The sequence below is a fragment of the Arachis hypogaea genome, chromosome 17 (assembly GCF_003086295.3).
Source record: "Arachis hypogaea cultivar Tifrunner chromosome 17, arahy.Tifrunner.gnm2.J5K5, whole genome shotgun sequence".
In the NCBI taxonomy this organism is placed as follows: Eukaryota; Viridiplantae; Streptophyta; class Magnoliopsida; order Fabales; family Fabaceae; genus Arachis; species Arachis hypogaea.
The window spans coordinates 37,480,532-37,487,484 of NC_092052.1; the positions used below are offsets into that span (position 1 = coordinate 37,480,532).

Consider the following 6,953-nt stretch of genomic DNA (forward strand, 5'->3'; position numbering starts at 1 on the left):
ACCACCGGATACATAAATGCCACAGACACATAACTGGGTGAACCTTTTCATATTGTGACTCAGCTATGCTAGAGTCCCCAGTTAGAGGTGTCTAGAGCTCTTAAGCACACTCTTTTTGCTTTGGACCACGACTTTAACCGCTCAGTCTCAAGCTTTTCACTTGACACCTTCACGCCACAAGAACATGGTTAGGGACAGCTTGGTTTAGCCGCTTAGCCCAGAATTTTATTCCTGTGGGCCCTCCTATCCATTAATGCTCAAAGCCTTGGATCCTTTTTACACTTGCCTTTTGGTTTAAAGCGCTATTGGCTTTTTCTACTTGCTTTTTCTTCTTTCTTTCTTTTCTTTTTTTTCGCCATTTTTTTCGCATTTTTTCTTTTTTTTTTTGCAAGCTTTTCACTGCTTTTTCTTGTTTCAAGAATCAATCGTATGATTTTTCAGATTATCAATAACATTTATCCTTTTTCATTATTCTTTCAAGAGCCAACAATTTTAACATTCATAAACAAATTCAAAAATATGCACTGTTCAAGCATTCGTTCAGAAAATAAAAAGTATTGCCACCACATCAGAATAATTAAACTAATTTCAAGATAGAATTCGAAATCATGCACTTCTAGTTCTTTTGCAATTAAAAACATTTTTCATTTAAGAAAGGTGATGGATTCATAGGACATTCATAGCTTTAAGACATAGACATTAGACATTAATGATCATGTAATAAAGACATAAACATAGATAAAATATAAGGCATAGGAAACAAAAAACAGAAAAATTAAAACAAGAAAATTAAAGAATGGGTCCACCTTAGTGATGGCGACTAGTTCTTCCTCTTGAAGATCTTATGGAGTGCTTAAGCTCCTCTATGTCTCTTCCTTGCCTTTGTTGCTCCTCCCTCATGACTCTTTAGTCTTCTCTAATTTCATGGAGGAGGATGGAATGCTCTTGTTGAGGTCCATGAGTGGGCTCTCTTGTTTGCTCCATCCTTTTCTTAGTGATGGGCTTGTCCTCTTCAATGAGGGTGTCTTCCTCTATGACAATTCCGGCTGAATTGCAGAGGTGACAAATGAGATGAGGAAAGGCTAACCTTGCCAAAATGGAAGACTTGTCCGCCACCTTGTAGAGTTCTAGGGATATGATCTCATGAACTTCTACTTCCTCTCCAATCATGGTACTATGGATCATGATGGCCCGGTCTATTATAACTTCAGACCGGTTGCTAGTAGGAATGATAGAGCATTGGATGAACTCCAACTATCCCCTAGCCACAGGTTTGAGGTCAAGCCTTCTTAGTTGAACTGGCTTGCCTCTTGAGTCTCTCTTCCATTGAGCTCCTTCCACACAAATGTCCCTAAGGACTTGGTCCAACCTTTGATCAAAGTTGACCCTTCTAGTGAAAGGGTGAGGATCTCCTTGCATCATTGGCAAGTTGAATGCTAACCTCACATTTTCTGGACTAAAATCCAAGTATTTCTCCCGAACCATTGTGAGCAAATTCTTTGGGTTTAGGTTTATATTTTGATCATGGTTCCTAGTGATCCATGCATTAGCATAGAACTCTTGAACCATTAAGATCCCAACTTGTTGAATGGGGTTGGTGAAAATTTCCCGACCTCTTCTTCGAATCTCATGTCGGATCTCCGGATACTCACTCTTTTTGAGCTTGAAGGGGACCTCGGGGATCACCTTTTTCTTGGCCACAACTTCATAGGAGTGGTCTTGATAGATCTTTGAGATGAATCTCTCCATCTCCCATGACTCAGAGGTGGAAGCAATTGTCTTTCTTTTCCTCTTTCTAGAGGTTTCTCTGGCCTTAGATGCCATTAGTAGTTATGGAAAATAAAAAGCTTTAGCTTTTCCCACACCAAACTTAGAATGGTTGCTCGTCCTTGAGCAAAAGAAGAAAGAAAGGAGGAGAAGGAGATGAAATGGAGGAGATGGAGGTTAGGAGAGGGTTCGGCCATATGTGGGTGGGTTTGGGAGGGAAATGGTTTGAATTTGAATGGTGAGGTAGGTGAGGTTTTATGATGGATGGATGTGAGTGGTGAAGAGAATATGGGGAAGAGGGTAGGATTTGATAAGTGAGGGGTGTTTGGGGAAGAGTTAATGATGGGATTGGTTAAGGATATTTGGGAAAGAGTGTTTTGGAAAGGTGTGAAGAGGAGAGAAGAAGAGGTGGGGTAGGTGGGGATCCTGTGGAGTCCACAGATCCTGAGGTGTCAAGGAATTTGAGTCCCTGCACCATTCTGGCATTTAAACGCCCATTTTGTGCCAAATCTGGCGTTTAACGCCAGCTCTGCTACCTTTCCTAGTGTTAAACGCCATCCTGCTGCCTTTCCTGGCATTAAACGCCACTCTGCTACCCATTTCTGGCGTTTAACGCCAGCTAGATGCCAGACAACCCTTTCTAATGTTAAACGCCCAGAGTGCTGCCCATTCTGACATTAACGCCCAGAATGCTACCAGGCTGGGCGTTAAACGCCCATTTTGTTATCCTTACTGGCGTTTAAATGCCAATAAGTCTGTCCTCCAGGGTGTGCTATTTTTTATGCTGTTTTTCATTCTGTTTTTTATTTTTCATTTGTTTTTGTGACTTCACATGATCATCAACCTAAAGAAAACATAAAATAACAATGGAAAACAAATAAATATAATTAAATAATATTGGGTTGCCTCCTAACAAGTGCTTCTTTAATGTCAATAGCTTGACAGTGAAGCTCTTAGAGAGCTTTCACAGAGATTCAGAGCTTGATGTTGGCTTTCCAACACCAAACTTAGAAGTTGAGTGTGGGGGCTCTGTTTGGCTCTGTATTGATAGAAGCTTTTCATGCTTTCTTTCCATGGTTACAAGAGAAGATCCTTGAGCTTTAAACACAAAGTGGTCCTCATTCAATTGAAGGACTAACTCTCCTCTGTCCACATCAATCACAGCTCTTGCTGTGGCTAGGAAGGGTCTTCCAAGGATGATGGTTTCATCCTCTTCCTTCCCAGTATCTAGGATTATGAAACCAGCAGGGATGTACAGGCCTTCAACCTTCACCAAGACATCCTTTACAAGTCCATAAGCCTGTTTCCTTGAATTGTCTGTCATCTCTAGTGAGATTTTAGCAGCTTGTACCTCAAAGATCCCTAGTTTCTCTATTACAGAGAGGGGCATGAGGTTTATCCCTGACCCCAGGTCACACAGAGTCTTCTTAAAGGTCATGGTGCCTATGGTACAAGGTATTAAGAACTTTCTAGGATCCTGTTTCTTCTGAGGTAATTTCAGTTGAACCAGATCACTTAGTTCATTGATGAGCAATGGGGTTCATCCTCCCAAGTCTTATTACCAAATAGCTTGGCATTCAGCTTCATGATTGCTCCTAGATATTGAGCAACTTATTCTTCAACAACATCTTCATCCTTTTCAGAGGAAGAATACTCATCAGAGCTCATGAATGGCAACAGTAAGTTTAGTGGAATCTCTATGGTCTCTATATGAGCCTCAGATTCCTTTGGTTCCTCATTAGGGAACTCCTTGGAGGCCAGTGGACATCCATTGAGGTCTTCCTCATTGGAAATCACTGTCTTTTCTTCCTCTCCAGGTTCGGCCATGTTGGACGTGTAGATGGCCTTGCACTCTCTTTTTGGATTCTCTTCTGTATTGCTTGGGAGAGTACTGGGAGGGAGTTCAGTAATTTTCTTACTCAGCTGACCCACTTGTGCCTCCAAATTTTTAATGGACGACCTTGCTTCAGTCATGAAGCTGAGAGTGGTCTTAGATAGATCAGAGACTACAGTTGCTTAGTCAGAGTAGCTCTGCTTAGAGTCCTCTGTCTGTTGCTGAGAAGATGATGGAAAAGGTTTACTATTGCCAAACCTATTTCTCCGATCATTATTGTTATTGAAGCCTTGATTAGGCTTCTGTTGATCCTTTCATGAGAGATTAGGATGATTCCTCCATGAAGGATTGTAAGTGTTTCCATAGGAATCTCCCATGTAATTCACTTCTTCCATTGCAGGATTCTCAAGATCATAAGCTTCTTCTTCAGAGGAAGCTTCCTTAGTACTGCCTGATGCATCTTGCATTCCAGACAGACTCTGAGAAATCATATTGACTTGCTGAGTCAATATTTTGTTCTAAGCCAATATGACATTCAGAGTATCAATCTCAAGAACTCTTTTCTTCTGAGTTGTCCCATTATTCACAGGATTCTTTTCAGAAATGTACATGAACTGGTTATTTGCAACCATTTCAATGAGTTCCTGGGCTTCTGCAGTCGTCTTCTTCAGATGAAGAGATCCACCAGCAGAGTGATCTAATGACATCTTGGACAATTCAGACAGACCATCATAGAATATACATATGATGCTCCATTCTAAAAACATGTTAGAAGGACACCTTCTGATCAATTGCTTGTATCTTTCCCAAGCTTCATAGAGGGATTCACCTTCCTTCTGTCTGAAGGTTTGGACTTCCACTCTAAGCTTGCTCAACTTTTGAGGTGGAAAGAATTTGGCCAAGAAGCATTGACCAACTTTTCCCAAGAGTTCAGGCTATCTTTAGGTTGTGAGTCCAACCATGTCCTAGCTCTGTCTCTTACAGCAAAGGGGAAAAACATAAGTCTGTAGACCTCAGGATTAACCCCATTGGTCTTAACAGTGTCACAGATTTACAAGAATTCAGCTAAGAACTGATAAGGATCTTCCAATGGAAGTCTATGAAACTTGCAGTTCTGCTGCATTAGAGAAACTAATTGAGGCTTAAGCTCAAAGTTGTTTGCTCCAATTGCAGGAATTGAGATGCTCCTTCCACAGAAGTCAGAAGAGGGTGCAATAAAATCACCAAGCATCTTCCTTGCATCTCCACCATTATTATTGGGTTAGTCCATCTCTTCTTTTTTCTGAAAAATTCTGTCAGGTCCTCTCCAGAGTGTTGTGCTTTAGCTTCTCTTAGCTTTCTCTATAGAGTCCTTTCAGGTTCTGGATCAGCTTCAACAAGAATGTTCCTATCCTTGCTCCTGCTCATATGAAAAAGAAGAGAACAGAAAAGAATAGGAATCCTCTATGTCACAGTATAGAGATTCCTTTATGTGAGTAGAAGAATAGAAAAGTAGAATGAAGAAGAGAGAAGATAAAGAATTTGAACACATAGAGGGAGATAGGGTTCGAATTATAAGAAGAAGAGTAATGTTAGTAAATAAATAAATAGAAAGAGATGAGAGAGAGAGAATTCAAATTTTAAATTAAAATAAAAGGAAAATATTTTTGTTTTTATTTTAATTATTGGTTAGTATTCGAAAATTATAAAAAGGAATAAATTAAATTAAAATTTAAAACAATTAGTTAATTAAAAAGAATTTTGAAAAAGTGGTGAGCAGTTTTCGAAAATTAGAGAGAGAAAAGTAGTTAGGTGATTTTGAAAAAGATATGATTGAAATAGTAAACTTTTAAAATCAAACAAAAAGTCAAGTAGTTAATTGAAAAAGATTTGAAAATCAATTTTGAAAAGATAAGAAGTTAGAAAAGATTTTGAAATTGATTTTGAAAAGGATATGATTGAAATCTTATTTTGAAAAAGATTTGAGAAGGAAATTAAAAAGATTTGATTTTAAAAATTAAAGTTGATTACTTGACTAACAAGAAACTAAAAGATATAATTCTAGAATTTAAAGATTGATCGTTTCTTAATAGGCAAGTAACAACTTGAAATTTTTGAATCAAAATATTAAATGTTAGTATTAATTTCGAAAATATGAAACAAAATTAAGAAAAAAATTTTGAAAATTTTCGAAAATAATAAAAAATGAAAAAGATTTGATTTTTTTGAAAAAGATTTTGAAAAGATAAAATTTTGAAGTTGAAATTTTGACTTGACTAATAAGAAACAATTTAATCTTAAAACTTTATGACTAAATCAATCTAGAATTTCGAAAATTATGAGCAAAATAAGGAAAAGATTTTTTTTATTTTTGAGATTTTAATGATGAGAGAGAAAAATACAAAAATAAAAAAAAACATTAAAATTCAAGATCAAAACAAAAAATGCATGCAAGAATACTTTGAATGTCAAGATGAACACCAGGAACACTTTGAATGTCAAGATGAACACCAAGAACTTATTTTTGAAAAAGTTTTAAGAAAAGAAATACATGCAAGACACCAAACTTAAAAATTTTTAAACTTTAAACAATAAGGATTCAAAAATGCATATGAAAAACAAGAAAAGACACAAAACAAGAAAATGTAAAGATCAAACAAAGACAATCATCAAGAACAACTTGAAGATCAATGAAGAACAAAACTCAATGCATGGATTTTCGAAAACTTTTGAAGAAAGATTAAAAAGATGAAATTGACACTAAACTTAAAATTTGACACAAGACTCAAACAAGAAACACAAAATTTTTTTTTTAGTTTTTATGATTTTTGATGAGCGGATAATTTATACGCTTTTTGGCATTGTTTTTAGTATGTTTTTAGTAGGATCTAGTTACTTTTAGGGATGTTTTTTATTAGTTTTTATGTTAAATTCACAATTCTGGACTTTACTATGAGTTTGTGTGTTTTTCTGTGATTTCAGATATTTTCTGGCTGAAATTGAGGGACTTGAGCAAAAATCAGATTCAGAGGTTGAAGAAGGACTGCTGATGCTGTTGGATTCTGACCTCCCTACACTCAAAGTGGATTTTCTGGAGCTACAGAACTCAAAATGGCGCGCTTCTAATTGCGTTCGAAAGTAGACATCCAGGGCTTTCCAGAAATATATAATAGTCCATACTTTGGCCGAGTTTAGATGACGCAAAAGGGCATTGAACGCTAGTTCTACGCTGCAGTCTGGAGTTAAACGCCAGAAACACGTCACGAACAAGAGTTGAACGCCAAAAATACGTTATAACTTGGCGTTCAACTCCAGAAGAAGCCTCTGCACGTGTAGATCCATTGCACATATATAAATCAACCAAAATCACAAA

The 6,953-nt window shown here is 37.2% G+C and overlaps 1 non-coding gene across 1 annotated transcript; it reads left to right on the plus strand.

Moving 5' to 3' along the window:
* Nucleotides 1-4,366: 4,366 nt before the first annotated feature.
* Nucleotides 4,367-4,470, plus strand: LOC112768066 (small nucleolar RNA R71). Its single transcript, XR_003185504.1, has one exon. It is a non-coding gene; the product is annotated as a small nucleolar RNA R71 (small nucleolar RNA).
* The last annotated feature ends 2,483 nt before the right edge of the window (nt 4,471-6,953 follow it).